The sequence below is a fragment of the Fundulus heteroclitus genome, chromosome 1 (assembly GCF_011125445.2).
Source record: "Fundulus heteroclitus isolate FHET01 chromosome 1, MU-UCD_Fhet_4.1, whole genome shotgun sequence".
NCBI classification, from domain to species: Eukaryota; Metazoa; Chordata; class Actinopteri; order Cyprinodontiformes; family Fundulidae; genus Fundulus; species Fundulus heteroclitus.
The window spans coordinates 28,193,444-28,211,872 of record NC_046361.1 but is presented as its reverse complement, the minus strand read 5'-3'; positions in this window follow the sequence as shown (position 1 = coordinate 28,211,872).

Here is an 18,429-nt window from a genome sequence, read left to right as displayed (position 1 = left end):
CCATCGCACTGCCGTCTCTCTGATGGGCTGTCACCACCTTCTTCCTTGGATGGTGCAGCTCTTCTTTCTAGAAATTTGGCCGGATTTATTACTTCTCCTAAATGCTGCCAACCCAGGGACAGACCAGGAAGCAGAGCCGTAATTTAACACACCTCTCTGCAGCTTCTGTACTGTTACCCACCCATTACCCTATTGAGACGGTGTCGTTCCCACGGCCAAAACTGAACAGATTAAAAACTGATCTAAAAGGAACAAATCATAAAAATCTAATAAAAATCAGTATGACTCACCTTGAACCAAAAAAATAAAACAATTAAATGTTGTCTATTAAATATAAGGTCTCTCCCTCCAAAGACCTTGTTAGTTAATGAATTGATTTCCGATAATCAGATTGATTTATTTTGTCTCACAGAAACCTGACTACAAGAGGACTACATTAGTATAAATTAGTCAAATCCCTCCAATTATTCAAATTTCCACATTCCCAGATCTGTGGGAAGAGGAGGAGGAGTGGCAACCATCTTTCAGTCTGATTTATTAATTAGTCCCAGGTCAATTAATAACTACAGTTCTTTTGAACATTTAACCCTCAGTTTCCCTCATCCAAATTGCAAAGCAATAAAACCTCTTCTGTTTGTTGTTTTGTATAGTCCACCAGGCCCTTACACTCAGTTTTTGTATCAGTTGTCAGACTTCCTATCTGATTAGGTTATTATAGTGGGGGATTTCAACATTCATGTTGACACAGAATGTGATAACCTTAGAGTAGCCTTTAAAACTACCCTAGATTAAATTGGTTTTGCTCAAAATGTGCATAAACAGACACACTCTTGGCTCCATACTTTAGACCTTGTGCTGACATATGGCATTGATTGTGAAGAATTAACAGTATTTCCTCACAACCTTGTCCTATCTGATATTTTTTTAATAGCATTTGAGTTTAATCTAATTGAGTTCTCCACCCCCAAAAGAGGGTTCCATTATAGTATATATTTATTGGATAATGCTGCATCAAACTTTAAAGAGTCTGTCCCCCTTTTAATATCTTCAGTATTGCAGAAATACCCTGCAGATGGCAGCAATGTTGTTTCTTCACATTCACAAATAGATGTCTTTGTTAATGGTGTGACTCTGTCATTGCGTTCTGCATTAGACAATGTAGCTCCGTTGAAAAAGAAGGTGATTATTCACAGGAAGCTGGCTCCCTGGTTTAATTCAGAGCTGCAGTCCTTGAAGCACAATGTTAGGAAATTAGAGAAAAAATGGCACTCTACACACCAAGAGGAATCCTACCTAATCTGACAGTCTATTGTTGTATAAAAAGACCCTTTGCAGAGTTAGAGCATATTTTTCATCATTAATTGAGGAGAATAAAAATAATCCTAGATTTCTATTCAGTACAGTTGCTAAACTTACTCAGAGTCACAGCTCCGTTGATCCGTTGAACTTGTATATTTTAGCTTATTGAAAATAGCCTCCCTTTGTTTTGATTACTGCTTTGGTCACTCTTGAAATAAAGACAAACCCTTGAATGAGAACGTGAACTTTTAACTGATCAGGTATTCATGTTAGAAATATCTTTTTCTGCAAAGCAAATCTATTTTCTCTTTACAACAATGGACCACCACACTTTGCAATCATAAAAGTGTGTATTGAAATCACTCATCTGCTTGGAAAACAATGAAATGGCTTTTCTAATGTTTTTTGTGCTTTATAGGAAGTTTTCAAGCTCAAACACAAATTTGGCCTTTAACATTGACAGCCAGAAAATAAGTTCCGTAAAAGAAAATGAATGTGAATAACAGTTGTCTCAAACATTCAGTCTTTTTTCACAGACGGCTGACAATCAAATTCAAACAAAAGATTAATCCATTAGAAAGACTGAGTTTTTTTGTTTTTCCTTTCCACCAGACTTACTGTAGCAGATGCATCAGTATGAAGAAACTGCGTCACTCCAGTGGACTGGTATGAGCAAAGAAAGAAAGACTATTATCTAAACAAACCTCATAGAAACAACATATGTTGAACACAACAGATGTATCCCCCATCTTGCTTTGTCCTAAAGGGTTCAGTTTGAAGATTCAAAGAAACTTTGACTTATCCACCCTTCTTTCACACACTCTTTGGATAAAGAAGTTTCCTACTGAATAACTTCATGCCTTGCAACTACAACTTACCTGTTTAAAGACAAATGCAAATGTTGAAGTTTGTATAAAGTCTGTCCCATTAGTCAACATAAAATGAATGTCTATTTATGAAGATGCAAACGAAAAATATCCGTCACCTAATGCATACTGTGTATTTTTCAGGTACTTTCATGTGATTTTTGAAACCTCTAAAAGGGAAATATTTATGATGCCAGAAAGGTAAACCACCCTTGGCTGCATTGCAGCGCATTAATAGCTATACAGATGGCTTTTAATTAACAGACTAAAACCCTGCTGTACTTTAAATTTAAAATATCAGAGTGGCTTTAACTCCAACATCACTGATCCCAGGGTTCATATTTTTCTATTTTTTCAATTTGTTGTGTTTTCAAGTGGTAAATAACACTTAATATAATATATTCAGGCTGAATCTCTCAGTGGTTTGTTATTGTCCTTCTTTCTGATTTATTCAAAGAATATATTTGCTTACAAACTCTCAGGAGACCAAATACAAGGAAAAAAACTAACATTAGAGAGACATTTGGACATAAATTACAACCTTTTCCAAAAATGTGCCTCAGAATTGATGTTAATTACCTAATGGATTTCAGGAAAAAGCAAGGAGAAGCATTAAGGTCATCACTAATGTTTTAAGAGTAAGAAGTAATTATAAAGTTAAAACACTCATATTTTAGTGGCGTAGTCATTTGCATTTCTAAAGAGTAAAAACAAGTTTCAGCAGAAATGTAAAATAAAGTATGTTACCTCAACTACGCAATATTTTTTTCCAGTTTTTGTATACTTTTGCTTCTATTGTTTCATTGAGACTGCTCGTCATATAATAACGGGCCTTACGTCCTTTTAGACCTAAAGAATGGTTTTAATGCAGCAAAACTTTTTTTAATCTTGGTTATGTTCACGTGGTCTCTCTCTCTCTCTCTCTCTCTCTCTCTCTCTCTCTTTCTCTCTCTCTCTCTCTTTCTCTCTCTCTCTCTCTCTCTCTCTCTCTCTCTCTCTCTCTCTCTCTCTCTCTCTCTCTCAACAAATTCTGATATTTAAAGTAGTCTGAATATATTTAGACATATTTTTTTTAATATAAATTTATACAATTAAACAGCTGGGAGATATTCTGTTTGATCTATGATTGTGTTTTTATCCATCTCAAATTACAAATGTTTTTCATTCCCTTACAGATTTTTCTTTTATTTCTTCGACCAGAAATGTTGTATTGGGAGCCCCGACATTTTTGGTTCCCGATGTATTTCCGCCAATGAAACGCGGATATACATCAGGTCTACACCGAGCGCACATGCACACTCAGGTCAGTTTGCCACATTCGAAATAAGTTGAGCCTGACAATTGTTTATATGCACATTGATCGGATTATCAATCAACATAGACCCCCCCCCCCCCCTCTCATTCGGATTACAATTTCAATCCTATTGAACTTAATCCAATCATAATATTCCGATTGGTGTGTCACATGACCAACTTGTTTATTCTGACCGGACCTTTATTCCAATTACCTTTGCCCATGTAAACGTAGCTAATGACCCCAAGTAACTAAATTAAGATTTTAGAGTGGCTGAAAGCTTAAATCCAACTGAGACAATGTGACATGACTTTAAACAGACTGTTAAGGCTTGAAAACCCCTTGATGTGAATGAAATAAAATATTTTTTCACATTGGGCAAGGTTGCTTTGTCTATCTCTTTTTCCCACAAGAAAGGAAATTATCATTTTAAAACTGCATTAGGTATTTACTCAGGGAACTGTGTCTGTTAATCAAATGTGTTTGAGTATCTTAAACATTAAACTGTAACAAATAAAAAAAGAACTCTGTATGGGAACAAATTGTTTTTTGATATTATTCTGTGCTGTATATGTTTGGCTATTACTAGCGTAAACAGTTTGAAAAACACAAAAAAGCACCAACAACTTTGAAAAGACTGCTTGAGTGAGCTGTTTAGATTTGCTGGAGATGAGGTATTCATTTTTTCTAAAAAAATTTAAGCTTGGTTCAATGCATCACCTACATTGGATTGTAATAACACTGACATTATACTGTGTAGTTGACAAGTAAGTTTTATAAAAGTAGTAGATAAAATACAATGATGTATTAGAACAAAGATTTTCCAAGGTGTTTATCAAATAAATAAATAAATGTGAACCCCTGAATAACATTAAACCTGATTTTTAGGTACATTGTAAATATCCAATGGACTCGGATCAAAAACAGACCTGGGAACGAACATTATCTGTTAAGCTTTCTTCACATTACATTATGGTTTTGACCCATAACAGTTTTAACGGGATGTGCTTATATCCCACTTGCACAATTCATCATTTAGCTGTACTATTGAAAAATATCACATCAAAGTTATTTCTTTACTAATGCACAACTTGCTGATATTTGTGGATTTGTGTGCCATGTTGGACTGTGTTACATTTAAAATATGATTACGAAGCTTAACCAACAGAAATAATAATCTGGGATCTAAAATTAATTAAAAGTAAGTGTATTTACACAGTTTTATCTTTGTAGATGTTTAGGGACTAAAAGAGGTCTGACAATATTGGTTTGCTGTCATTTGTCTTGATCTAAAAATACCCAGGAGTCCAAATGCTGAAATAATGACAACTCAGGTCTGGAGATTCATTGTAAACACCCTGCTTGTCTGCATGTGATGAGGTTGGGGGTTTGGGGCTGGCATTGTGAGACTTGAAGCTGAGCTTAATGTTACTGAAACCTGAGTCAGTGAACTGCAGGTCCCATGAAACCCTGGCTTTGTTAGTGGCAGCTTGTTTCTTGCCTTGAGAGATTTGACTGCAGTATTGTCATGCTAAAAGACGGAAGGAGTGCTTAAGGTTTTGAAACTTCACGTGGGAGTGTAGCTGGCATGGAACTGAGTTTAATTTCATCCTCTATAGGCCCAGATGTATCAGGATAGGTTTAAACTGATGGCAAGCCACAGAAGAACAGACATTATTGGAAGCTACTCACCACAAAAGAGAGCCCAAAGTCAAGAGAGACATGGGCCTCACACAAGCGCTAAAGAAAAGTTTCTAACACTCTGTCCCACAGGTTAATAGTAGTTCTTTTCTTTTGCTTTAAAATGCTAAGACCTACTATCTTCTGTTAACTTAGGTAAAAATTCTCATCAGCATAGGTAAACTACTGTTTGAAATAGATTGATGTTACTGGAACTACTTGTCAGCAGTTATGGAGAAATGTAGTGGATATTTACAAGACAAATGTACATTTGTCTTGTAAATATCAACCATGGCTGTAGTTGGTGTTTATGTTTTATTCAAATTAGCACAGTTCTGCAACAAAAACTTGAGATGGGAGACATTAATCCAAACTCAATCAGAGGCTGTCAGGTTCTGCTATCTTTTTAGCCAGAATGTACTCTTGTGCTTCTCTATTAAATTGCTTAGGAATCATCTCAAAAAATGCATATTTCTGATTTTAACAAATTATCCAACTTGAAAGATCAAAGTGTGATTTTTACTTTACTGCCAGTTTAGATTATTTTTGTATACATTATGTTACATACAATAGTTTGTCAAAGGGCTAATTCCAGACAAAACCACATCTCAGAGGTACCAGAAGCTTTAAAAACATTGATTCAATTTTTAAAAAGGCTGAAGAAGCACATTTGAATGTTGGGAATGAAAAAAATCTAAATGGTGTTATAAACCAAAGTCGCCATACAAAAGGTATATTTTGGCAACATTTATGTATGTTAACATCACTTCCAGTATATTTTATTCACTATTTAGATAGATGATAATATTTGTTAAGTACACTTTAGTTTAATACATTAAGAATTACTGTGTTGTTTTGCTTAAGTAATTCCAAACACTATACTTTATTAGTGCACTGTTTAGTGCACTAATAAAGTTGCCTGAAGTTGCAGTTCCCCATCCTGTTTTTCTGTGTTTGTGTCTTTCTATTTTGTCCAGATTTATGAAAGCAAAGGAAATGTTAAAGGTTGAGGTGAAGGGAGTCAGTGATAGACTTTTCTTGATGTATTTCTTATTTTCTCGAACAATAATCCCTGCAGTCTCAAACCGATCTTCTTATATCAAGAGCAAACAGTGTGAGTCCCAGCACAGGGACAAAGCTCACAGCCATCTTCACAATGGAACGCTACAGAGTCTCCCAGCATGTACATGTCCATCCACATCTTACATCAACCTTGGTGGCAAGAGACTGTCCGCAAAGAAAAGCTTGTATACTAGCTGATCCAATTTTCACTGTTATTCCTCTCATGTTAGCTTTACTCATACCATTTCAAGCAGCTGCAGTAACCAAGAGGTATCTGATAACATACTCAGAGATGTTTGTTGCACAACTAATCAAGACGGCTGAAAATTCAACCAATAATAAGGGCGAGTGTTAGATACAACCACAAACGTCAATATACTTGCTGTTTTTTTGTGATGGATCAGCAGAAAATAATGCCTTTTTTAAATTATATATATATATATATATATATATATATATATATATATATATATATATATATATATTGCGGCTCTAGTGGCTCGCTTTTATTGACAGTGGACTGACAGGAAGAGGGTGGAAGAGGGGGAGAGACATGCGGCACAGGACCACGGGTCGGATTCAATCTCAGGTCGTCCACGTCGAGGACTAAAGGCCTCCAAACATAGGCCGCACTACCCGCTACGCCATGAGGATGCCCCTAATGCTTATTTTTAAAGGGGTCAGAAAAGTCAAATAAGCTCTGTGAGTCTATGTATTCATCAGCCTTCATTCTGACTACCCTAAATAAAACATGGTTGTCCCAGGATTAGTAAATAGAGTCCTTCTATCTGTAATTTGTTCTCAGTATAAATAGGATATCACAATATTCCCCATTTTGAACATCCCGCAAAGCACTACTAAATCAATTTCACAGAAATGGAACAAATATGACAAAACTGCAAACCTATCAAGACATAGCCAACTACCTAAGCCTACTGGCTAGGTAAGACCATCAACTAAAGATGCAGCTAAGAGGGCCACAGTGGCACAAATGTGTTGCAAACGGTTCTCTGAGCAAACTAGGCAAAAATAAAACTTTGTGGCTTACACACAAAACATTATGTGTGAAAAAAAACTACGACTGCACATCAATCAACTTACTATCCCTACTGTGAAACAAAGTAGTGGCAGCATTATGTTGTCGGCAAGCTGATAAAGGCTGCAAAAGATATGAGCCTGGGTTGGCGATTCAAGGACAATCTTGGGTTATAATGGCCCATTTGAAGTCCTGAGCTAAATAGAATTGAGACTCTATGGCAAGACATGAAAATCAAGATTCACCTCTAATCTGACTGAGCTTTTGGCCCATCCAAGTAGCCTATCTACTTTTTGTGTCAGAGCAAATATAGTCTTAATATTTTATTTTTATTATGACATTTAAACATGATCCCAAATAACCTTTTAATTGCTGATGTTTGGATTTTAAGGTTAAATTGTGTATTATATATATATTTAATTTTGTTGTGCATTCTCTTTAAAAACACCCTGAGTGCGGTACTTTAGAGTTTTTGTTTTGACATCTGTTTTTCTTAAATTTTTTTGTATTCTTGTATGTTTTTCAGAAACAGAAATAAATGGTTGCCGGAAAGGTAAAATTAATCGTAAGTGTATGGTTTACTCCCTATTTTACCCTGTCAGAGCAGCACAGACAGTGACATGCCCTGCCGACATAAAATCAGTGATTACAGTGAAACTATGAAAGGTTCTTAGCTGAACCGGGTAATTATATTAAGTGATTTCTTGAACGTCTCTCAAGTTGAACTGGGTGAGAATGACTGGAGCAATAAAGGCAAATTCACATTGGTGCTTGGACACACACACACACACACACACACACACACACACACACACACACACATATATATATATATATATATATATATATATATATATATATATATATATATATATATATATATATATATATACATATATGACCTTTGGTAACCAAGTATTGAACAATTGTTGACTATGGTGAAAAGCTAGGTTTGTGCCAGAACACTTAAAAGAAGCCTACTAATTTTTCAAAGAATAGTGGTGACATATCTAGCCAGAACAACGCCATGACCTTTTGTCCACTGCAAACAGCATGATGGGTAAATAGCTAAGGGACAGTTATTGAAATTTTGGTCCATATTTTAAAGGTATACTATGCAACCGGGGTTGATTTTCCAGCGAGGCTCCCTCCAGAGGGCGAAAGTAAAAGTGCACTGTCGTAAAGATGCTCAGCTGTTCTCCTGGTTTGTCCGTCAAGCCAGGCACGGTTGTTTTGAGCTTAGCAGACAGGCGAACGCAACGAATACAAAAGTCGAAAAAAACGGCAGTACAAACAATGACTAACACAGTGAAAGTATGAACATGCACAGAGAGAGAGAGAGAAACCATTCCAATGCAGTGTTTCCCCTAGGAATTTGGGACGACCGGCGGAGCGGGGGGGGGGGGAGACAAACTTTGCACCGCTGACCGGCGGAGCGAAGCGGGGCGGAGACAAACTTTGCACCGCTGACCGGCGGAGCGGAGCGGGGCGGAGACAAACTTTGCACCGCTGACCGGCTGAGCGGAGCGGCGCGCATATCGAGTTAGTTTTATTTTTTTATTATTATTTTTTTGGAATGTCGGCTCGTTGGTAGCGTGAGGGAAACCCTACAATGTTACTTACAATCGCATCAGCAGAAACGCGAGGTCCGCGTCAGCCTTGCAGCTTTCTATGTTCACCCGTGTACGACTCCTCTCTCTGTCCAGAGCCCTTTTCCTCTTTCTTGCCTGCTCCAACATGGGCTTTCGCTGTTTTCTCCCTGGTTCCGCCATGATAACTGCACAAATATCGCCACTGCGCTACCAACGAGCACACCTTTCACTGCGGGCGTGTAGCAGTTCTCGCCGTAAAGCAAGACCGACTCTCGCGATGCACACTAGACTACTGAGCCTGTGACTGCGGGCCGACTGCTCCTGCAATTGCAAGTGCGGTATTTCTCCCACAGACCACCAGGGCGGCCGAGAAAACCTTAGTTCAACCTGAAATGACTCATTTAATCATCCAAAACGGTATGGAACATATTAATTAACTGAAAAATGTTGCATAGTATGCCTTTAACTTTTATGTATATTTTCCATCCATCCATCCATTTTCTAACACGTCTATCCCTTGTGGGGTCGCGAGGGGTGCTTGTGCCTATGTCCACCTGGCAATGGGCAAGAGGCAGGATATACCCTGGACAGGTCGCCAGTCTATTGCAGGGCTGTATATTTTTCTTCTGAGTTAATTAGGAATATACCACATACAAAATTAAAATCTCACAATCCATTCTTATTTTTAAGAAAAATGATGGTATTTTTTTATGTTCATTCTTTTACTGAAAAAAACAACAACAACAACCATTCAAATGAACCATTAGAAAGCCAAAATTGACATGGCATTCATGGATATAAGTTTATATAAACCACTTTTTTTTTTGAGAAATACGTTTTGCTGTGTCTTTTTGATTTGCAGATTATTTGAGGATTTAGTTATCTTCTCAACTTATCAAATCTCTAATCATGAGATGTTCTTCTGCTTTTTGTTCTGTCATCCTTTCAGTGATCAAATCAACATCACATGCTATCCAGCTTTAAATATTTCATACTATTTATAGACCAATTTAACATGTTGTTTGTTCCTTATTTTCTGAAATTCATTACAATGAAGTTCAAGTTTTCTGGTGTATCTTCGCCACTTAATTCTAACTCATCATTATCATCTGAGACGTCTTCACACAGCACAGCTCGCTGCAGCTAGAAAATTGCGAGCATTACTAAACGTCACAAGCGAAGCACATTTTTGTAAGTGGCATAATGTGTTACCAGAGAGAAAATTAGTCAAGTTATATGCTCAAAGTAGCCCACCACTATCCTTATTATTGTCCTCATCATCTGAAACGAACCCCTACTCACAGTCAAAGAGGAAAGGCAGGGAGGCACATTTGGTGCTGCAATATTTGCTTTACTTTTTACAATGACACCCCCCCCCCCTCCTAAAGAAGAAAAAAAAAAGCAGATGAATAATGCAGTCTATTTAAGCTGTTCATCTGAATTATTCATGCACCTGCAACTTGTTGTGTTGTAAATTTAAATTCAACATTGTAAAATTATAGGGTGGAATGCTGTAATGTTTTGCCGGTTTAATTTAAATGTGGGTTTCTGGAAGCTCAAGCCAATTAGCACGAGTAAGTTAATGTATTGGATACACATGTCTGACATGGTACCTTTTTTTTTACCAAGGAGTTCCTCTTAGTTGCATGTCAACACATAAGTTAAGATTGTTGACGGTCATCGTGTTAACTTCCTGTTTGTTTTAATTGTTATTTTCTGATTTTGTTTCTTAATAGTTTCCTGTTCCCTTGTTTTATTTACTCTAGTCTACTGCTTCTCCCTGTCTGGATTTAATTTACTATCTATAGATCACTGAGTGTGTTTAGGCCCAGGCTTACAACTGCTCTATTTTATTATTATTTTTTCTTTTTGGTGTACACTAGTTCATACCAGCAGGACAAATGCTTAGCTTTGAATTAGAGGTTTATAAAGCCACACTTTCTTCTTGTTGCCGTGTCTTCATTCAGTTATTTGCTAGTTTTTAGGCCTGATCAACTCAGTTTGCAGCCTTCTTTATTGGCCTTTTTCTGGTAAGCCCACCTAATAAATATGACAGTAAATCCCACATTATCAAAAGTGTTTGCTTTCGAGCCTCAGAACACCATCTGAACTGTGTAGGGGTGGCAGCATCATGCTGTGTGGGTGTATTACTGTGGGAGAGACTGGTACACAGACAAAATAGATGGCATCATGAGGAAAGAAAATTACATGGAAATACTAAAGCAACACATCAAGACATGAGCCAGGAAGTTAAAGCTTTTATGCAAATTGCCTTTCCAAATAGACAACTACACAAAGCGTGCTGTCAAATCCATTACAAAAAAGCTTATGGACAAAAGAGCCAATTTTCTAGGGTGCCTGATTCCAGCTGCATTGAAAATTTGTGGGCAGAGCTGAAAATGTGTTTGCAAGACAGCTGGCCTAGAAATCTGACTCATTTACTACAGTTCTGTCCGGAGGAAGGGGTTAAAATTCAAATATTCAAAAAAAAAATTTGTGAGAAGCTTGTCAAAGGACAGGAAACGTCAAACGTCAACCAACAGCCATTTGTCTCCAGTCAATCAGCTCAGAGGAGTTCCACCTGCTACCACTAATTACAGTCAACTCTGTTCACCTGCCTACATATACCTGCCTCTTTCACCTACTCTCTGCCAGAACATCTTGTTTTGCCTCATGTGCTCTGCTGCTGTGTTTCTACTAGTTCCTATGGTTCTGCCAACAGGATTCTAGTTCCCTGCTCGTGGTCAGCTCTCACTGATGTGTGCTTCCAGTGCATCCATGCTGCTCAAAGTCTGCCTTGTTCCCTGGGAGTTCCAGCTGCTTGTTCTGCCCGTTCTGGTGGTTTCTCTGTCCGCATCGTCTGTTCTAGTCATCTCCTGTTTTCGTCTCTGGTTATGGTTAAGCCCCTGACCCTGACCTCACTGGTTTGTTCTGTAACTGTCTTCAACCCCTGGTCAGTTTGGTTCTGCCTGCCTGCTTTGTCAACCACTACTCAACTTTTCAATAAACATTTTTTTTTTTTTTAAAGATGGTTGTGTCCGCTGGCAGGCCCAAAACTTTGCCATGCATGAAAACTATGTTCATAGGCAAGGAGTGGGTAGCTTCCCTACTACAGTGGTGTTGTCCGTTTACTTGTTTAGACTTCTACTGTCTCTTGTTTTTTGAAGTAAGAAGAGAGGAGACAGAGCTCTTGGATTAAAAGAAAAAAACAAGGTTTCAAACCATTGAGTTGAACCAGAATTCAACATGTTTTATTGTCAGAAAATCCAGAAGATACAGGTGGTTGCCCAACTATTGTCTGCATTGAAGACTACCCGAAAAACAGACCATAGTTTGGGAGACTAAAAGGTTGTGAGTCGGACCATCCCAGGTGACTGTCCTTTTTTATTATTGCTTTTCATGATACACAGGTCAGACTTCCAGTACAAGTTAAGAGTTCTATAGCCTGCAGAAATACTCAGATGACTCTGTAGGTATCTGGTACAGTATATCGAAGATGGACATTAAGCTGTGGAAACGGATCAGATGGACCACTTTGTGGTATGGTGTTGGAGCAACCGTCTGATCTTGAATGTGAACTAAACAAATGTATATGATCCATCACAAAAATGTATAATAATATATTAATTGTAAATTTCATGAGAAACAGAAATAAGTCAAATACTAATTTCGTCATAGATGAAGTGAAGGTTATGGAGTTAAAACACCTGCAGTGTTCACCTAGAGAACAGACTGGACTGGTGACGCAATGATAAAGTTGTTTACAAGAAGAAACAGAGCAGACCGCTCAAAGTTACTCCCAGATTACATTCATCTTCATAAACTATGAGTAAGAAAATTTGACTAGTTTGAGTTGCACCAACATTTAGTTTCATTTTGGGATTAACATAGTATTTTTTGAATCAAAGAGGATTAAGATCATTCACATTCCAAGAAGGTTGTGGTTTTTATCTCTGCCTAAAAAACAAGGTTTCAAACCATGAAACATTACTTCAAAGGTTTTGCATCTTCTCTCCTCCCAGACAACTGGCAACAGACACTTATAATGTAAAATCTCTTAGTTATATCAAACTGTAGTGGATTTTAAATTCACATTACAGAAATATGTTGCAGAAAAGGAAAACCAAATGGAAATACTTAACTCTCCCACCACAAAACCTGTTTTACATTTTTTTTAAGTACTGCCGCTTTACCACAACTGTTTTTTACTCAGGGTAATCCTGTGGGAACAGTTGCCCCAGAAAAGTACTCTGGTTCCTAAAAGGTTTAAATGTAACTTTTAATCCACCTGTTTTGTTTTTGTCTTATTTGTTCACACCTTCTGTAATGAATCAGATAGTAAGAGTACCCAATATTCAGCCAGATATTTTAAAAGGCTTGATGCATATCGGTAGGACAAGTTTGGGTCATACGTAGACAGACAATGACAGGCACACAGATCCATTGGGGCTTGACAAAGGTCGTGAAAACAGTACAGGTCTGTTCCAGAAAACAGAAAGCTGTCAAGGGCAAGGCAGGGAAAATCCAGGAAACGAGAACACTGGACATCTACGCACACAAAGGTTTTCAAAAATTCTGGAGCTGGCTAACTGTTGAGATCCGGTATATAAAGGCAGAAGTGCAGGTGAAGAGAATTGTCCTGATTGTGCTACTGCAGGAAGTGGTTCTTGGGTGTATAAGCTGATCCTGATTGTAGAATGTAGAAGGAATGTGAGAGAATATGCAGACAACCAGGCCAAAATATGACACTTCCTAAATAAAGTTATTTTCACTGCAGGTGAGTTTTTAGCAAGCATTTCCAATTGTACTTTTTCTTGCAAGCAACTTGAAAGAAAATATGTTTGCTTTCTATTTAACTTAACTTTAGTCTATTTTGCTACATATGTATTTTATTTTGAATGCTCCTTTACATACTGGCTTTAGGGGGTTTAGTTAAAAGCATGAAAAATGCTAATACAGCTAAATATAATAAAGCAGGACTATGAACTCAAAGTATACCAAAGCCATGAAGCTCTTGTCCAAAGAAGCCAATTCAATATATTTATGGTCTTTTACTATTCTTTTTGTTTAATTAATCCCTAATAATACCTTACAGAGTAAAACAGTACGTTGGCCATAACAAGTCTGGTAAGCATATTATAAGGCTAAGACGTGCTGACACACTCATTCAGGTTTTTTTATATATTTTACCCTCTTGGCATATCCTCTCTTGTTTCATTGATTACGAAACACTTTTTGCCTCAAAACGTTGAAGTATTTAATGAAACTATTGTGGCTATAATAAAAGAGAATTAAAGCTAAACTTTTGCTGACACAGCCACACAGAAAAGCAGCTGTAATTACAGTAACAACTCTTCACCTCAAATAGTATCGTAACCAGACAGTTGTGAAATCATAACCGTTCATCCACCTTTTTTTGTCCACTTTGTTACAGGGTCACAGGTAATTATCCTAACTGATGACATTCTGAATGGTTCTTCTGGGCATAAGAGGGATCCAACACAGAAAGTCATGAATACATACTCACTAATGTAAAAAACTATAACCTGAAATTAACCTAAGATCCATTTTTGTTGAGTTTGCTTTTTACTCAGACAACCCAAAGTTAACCCTGAAGGAGTGGCAGAGATCCCCAGCAGAGACTGTAATATCTGTCCATGGGAGCACAATGAACCGTACACTCCATAGAGCTGGGCTTTATTGAAGAATGACCAGAAAAAAAGCCATTATGTAGAGTTAAAAGACTTAGACTTAGACAAACTTTGTCATTTTGTATGCACTGAGTGCATACAAAACAAAATTTCGTTGCATACAGCTTATGACAATTTAATGAGATTGCAATTGAAATAAAAATAACATTACAATATAGATTGCAGCAGTGATAAGAATGTACAGTGCTGGAGAAAAGCAGTTTTCCCCTTATTTAAAAATAAGAAGGCACATTTTGAGTTTTCCAAAAGGCACGTGGGCAGTTTCCCAAATGTATGGAGAAAGGTGCTCTGGTCAGATGAGACTAAAATTTAACTTTTTGACCACCAAGCAAAACCTCATGTCTGGCACAAACCCAACAAAAAATGTCCACTGGCAGCATGATGCTGCCTATGGTGTTGGCAGCATCATGCTGCGGGGATGTTCTTCAGCCAGCAGGGACTGGGAAACTTGTCCAACATTAGGGAAAGATAGATGGTGCTAAATACCGAGATATTCTTAAATAAAACCTGTGGTTTGTCACACGGACAGAGGATCGACCTCTAGCAGCACAATGACCCTATGCATGCTGTAAAGCACTGTTCAAATGATTTAAGGGGAATACTTTTGCTAGGCACTGTTATTTGTTTCACTTTTGATGTGCTCCACTCTGGATAGTAGTAATGTACAGGTCAATGGTAGATTATTTATCAGGTAAGAATATGTTTATTTTTTAATGATGTCATAGTCTTATTTACTTTTTAATACTCACTGATCTAATTAATTTTCCAATATGTTACTCCTATGACATGAAGATCCTACAAGAGACCTTTTCTACATGACACACTGGAACAGACTTTAATACATTCTGGGAGCAATAATGAGAAGGAAACAAAGTCAGTGAAATAAATGGTTTATCATTCACCATCAAGTTTACAGAGGATTTGAAAAGTTCAGTCCAATTTGTTTTTACACAATAAATGGTTCATCAGCTTGTTTCTGCAGAGAGTCATCACCAGTCCTCGGTTTTAAGGTAACTTTGACACAAACAGTTGATCAAGAAGTTCAGATTCATGAAACATTAAGACAAAAAACGCTATCTTAAGAATATCTTTTCCATATAAAAAAATTATACCGGTTCTCTCCTGTGCTTCAACATGATTGCCGATTGGGTAAGAGGTGGACCTGCACGTATCAAGTCCAATGTGTCTCAGAGGAAGCGGAGACAGGTCACATTGTCTTTACAAGCAGCAGGATGGATGACACGGTGATCTCAAACAGAGCGATTGTCTGCAACATCACAACAGTACTCCTCCTCCCTCCTCGTGGCACCAACTCAACTTCTGAGAGTGTGTCAAACAGAGAAACCGACAGCTTGACAACACGGCTTGCATCTCATACCCTAAATCTTTCCTCAATCAACCACTAAGAAAAAATAGGAACAAATGAGAGGCAGAACTGAAAACGTGAAGTCAGCCTCTGAGGTAAGGCTGTCTGTGTTAGGTGCCCTGCTAGTTAAACATAGCCAAACAGCCTTTCACATCCCCATTTAGACTCAAAGTTTGTCACTTGGGAGGAGGTCGTCACGGTGACAGTGATGAGACAGCCCAGACGGCAGACATGCTGTCAGTGCTCGTTAAGGTCAGCTCATTAAAGAATGAAATAAATAAACCGGTAATGGAAAGTGTGAGACGGTGAAGGAAAACGTCTCTCTGCCTTTCCTCTCGCTCTGAGGAAAAATCCAGCAAGGGAGATAGATTGTACCGATTGAGGTGTAAAGCCCGCGCAACGCAGCTGCATTTTCTGAAGCTAATGATTCTTTACAGAAAACGGATCAGAGCTGAGGCACTTGTCATGTGTCACGGAGTCATGCAGCTGCTCCCCCTCCCCACATATATACCAATCTGCTCAGAGGGTGCCACTGATCACAACTTTTTAAAGGAGAGAGGTGCAGGGATTCAGGGGGAAAGACAGTGACACTGATTGATCATAGTCAGAAACATGGCCGATTACAGATGAGAGGACAGACATGTGCCGAGAAATGCTGCACAGACAGGCAGATCTCCAAGATTTGATGTAGACCCTTCAGCTGTCAGTCACAGAGGAGCTAGCCTGCTTTTTTTCCCTATGAGTGCACACATACATGCAACCCAGCTCTGTAACTTTTTTTTTTTACTATGCCACTTCACTCGATATGAGAAAAGTTTTCTAAAGGCACTGCTTTAAAAAGAGGGCATTAATAGTCCTTAGAGCTGCCAAAAATATCACAAAACAATGAAAAGAGTGTTTACTTGTTTCACTCTACTGGCCTTGGAAACAATTGTTGGATTTGCCTCAGTGGCCACTGGCAAAATTTCAAATTGAATGCCAGCGGGAATGATTGGAGTAACAAACAAATGCTGTGTGTGAGTAAAAACAGAAAGCAAAACAAGAGACTCAAACAGGCAGAGAACAATGTTCTTGATAACACAAATGTGATGTATCCTAGTAACAAAGTACGCTGCTAATATCTAATTTGTGCTCCTAATACTATTATATAATTTTTTTTCAAGCTGGTGAGTTAAGCTAGATGTAGCTGAAACAAAGTCAGATCTGTCAGTTTGGTCGTGCTCAGTTTAACAAATATTCTTCCACTATCCTTATGATTCTCAAGTGACCTTGCCATCATTAGTAAGCCGTAGACTCATGCATTGGAACATTTTCATCTATAGAGCTATCCTTGGACTGTTACTCCCTTAGATATCCTCCTACATATCACTTATACTGTCCAGCCACAGACTTTGCTCTCAAGACTCTATCCCTTCAGCTCTCTCTTAGTACGATCAGAACTTGAACAAAAACAAAGCATTTTTTGCCCCTGCCCCCACAAAGTTGCGACAAATGTTGATGAAAAAGGATGTCAAAGTCACATCTAATCTGCATTCAAAAGGAGCTATGAGTCGGATTCAGGATCACATATGAAAGTGGCTCAAATCTGACTTAAAAAAAAAAAAAAATCTGATATGGGCCAGATCCGAGCATTCCCATCGGTTCTGAAAAGTCTGACCCCATAAAAATCTGATTTGGCCCACATATGCCTAGAGTGTGAATTCTATTAGGTCATAGCTGATTATGGTGATAAAATGCCTTGCAAAGGTTATGTATGAAAATCTTAAAAATGAAGCATACAGTTGCTTTACTCCCCACTTACTCTGATACCTCCCGAAAAGCAAAGCAATGTATTGGTACTCCTGTGTAATTTATTCTAATTTGAAATACCGCTGTCCTGTAATAGTTTTAGTGTTTTTTTTTTCAGAGAACATTAGTGAACAAACAGCTTCACAAAAAACAAGGAACACATCAGAGATACAGTAAAGCCTTGACCAAGTTAGAAAACAACATAGCAAACCTTTTAAATACATCACACCCGTTCAATTCACCACCAGAAAAGCTTCAGTGAAGGAATCGGGTTGGCAGGATATGCACTTCACAGATTTAGCCTTATGTAGAAAAGTGACATGAACAAAGTCATTATTGAAAGAAGCCATAAAAAGTCCCGTTTACAGTTTACCAAAGCCACTTAAGGGACATAGTAAAAAGCACCTTGAGATTCTGGCCTACAGGCAGAATGGTATTTATGGTAGGAAAAAAAAACACTCCACTTCCCTTTCAACACAATATCCCCAGGGAATATGAAGATACTTTTTCCAGCAGGAAAGATGGTCAGTGGATCCAAGGTGCAAAAAGGACAAGGCAGACCCAAGATGAAGTGAGGGATTCAATAATAAAATTAATAATCTTACAGGAAAAGCAAATACGCAGATGCCAGAAAGAAAACAGCCCAAGGGACCAAACTGGAGAATCCAACAAGGAAGAAACAGAAACCAGGAAAAACAATAATCTACTGTATGAAAATCAGATGAGCTTAATCAA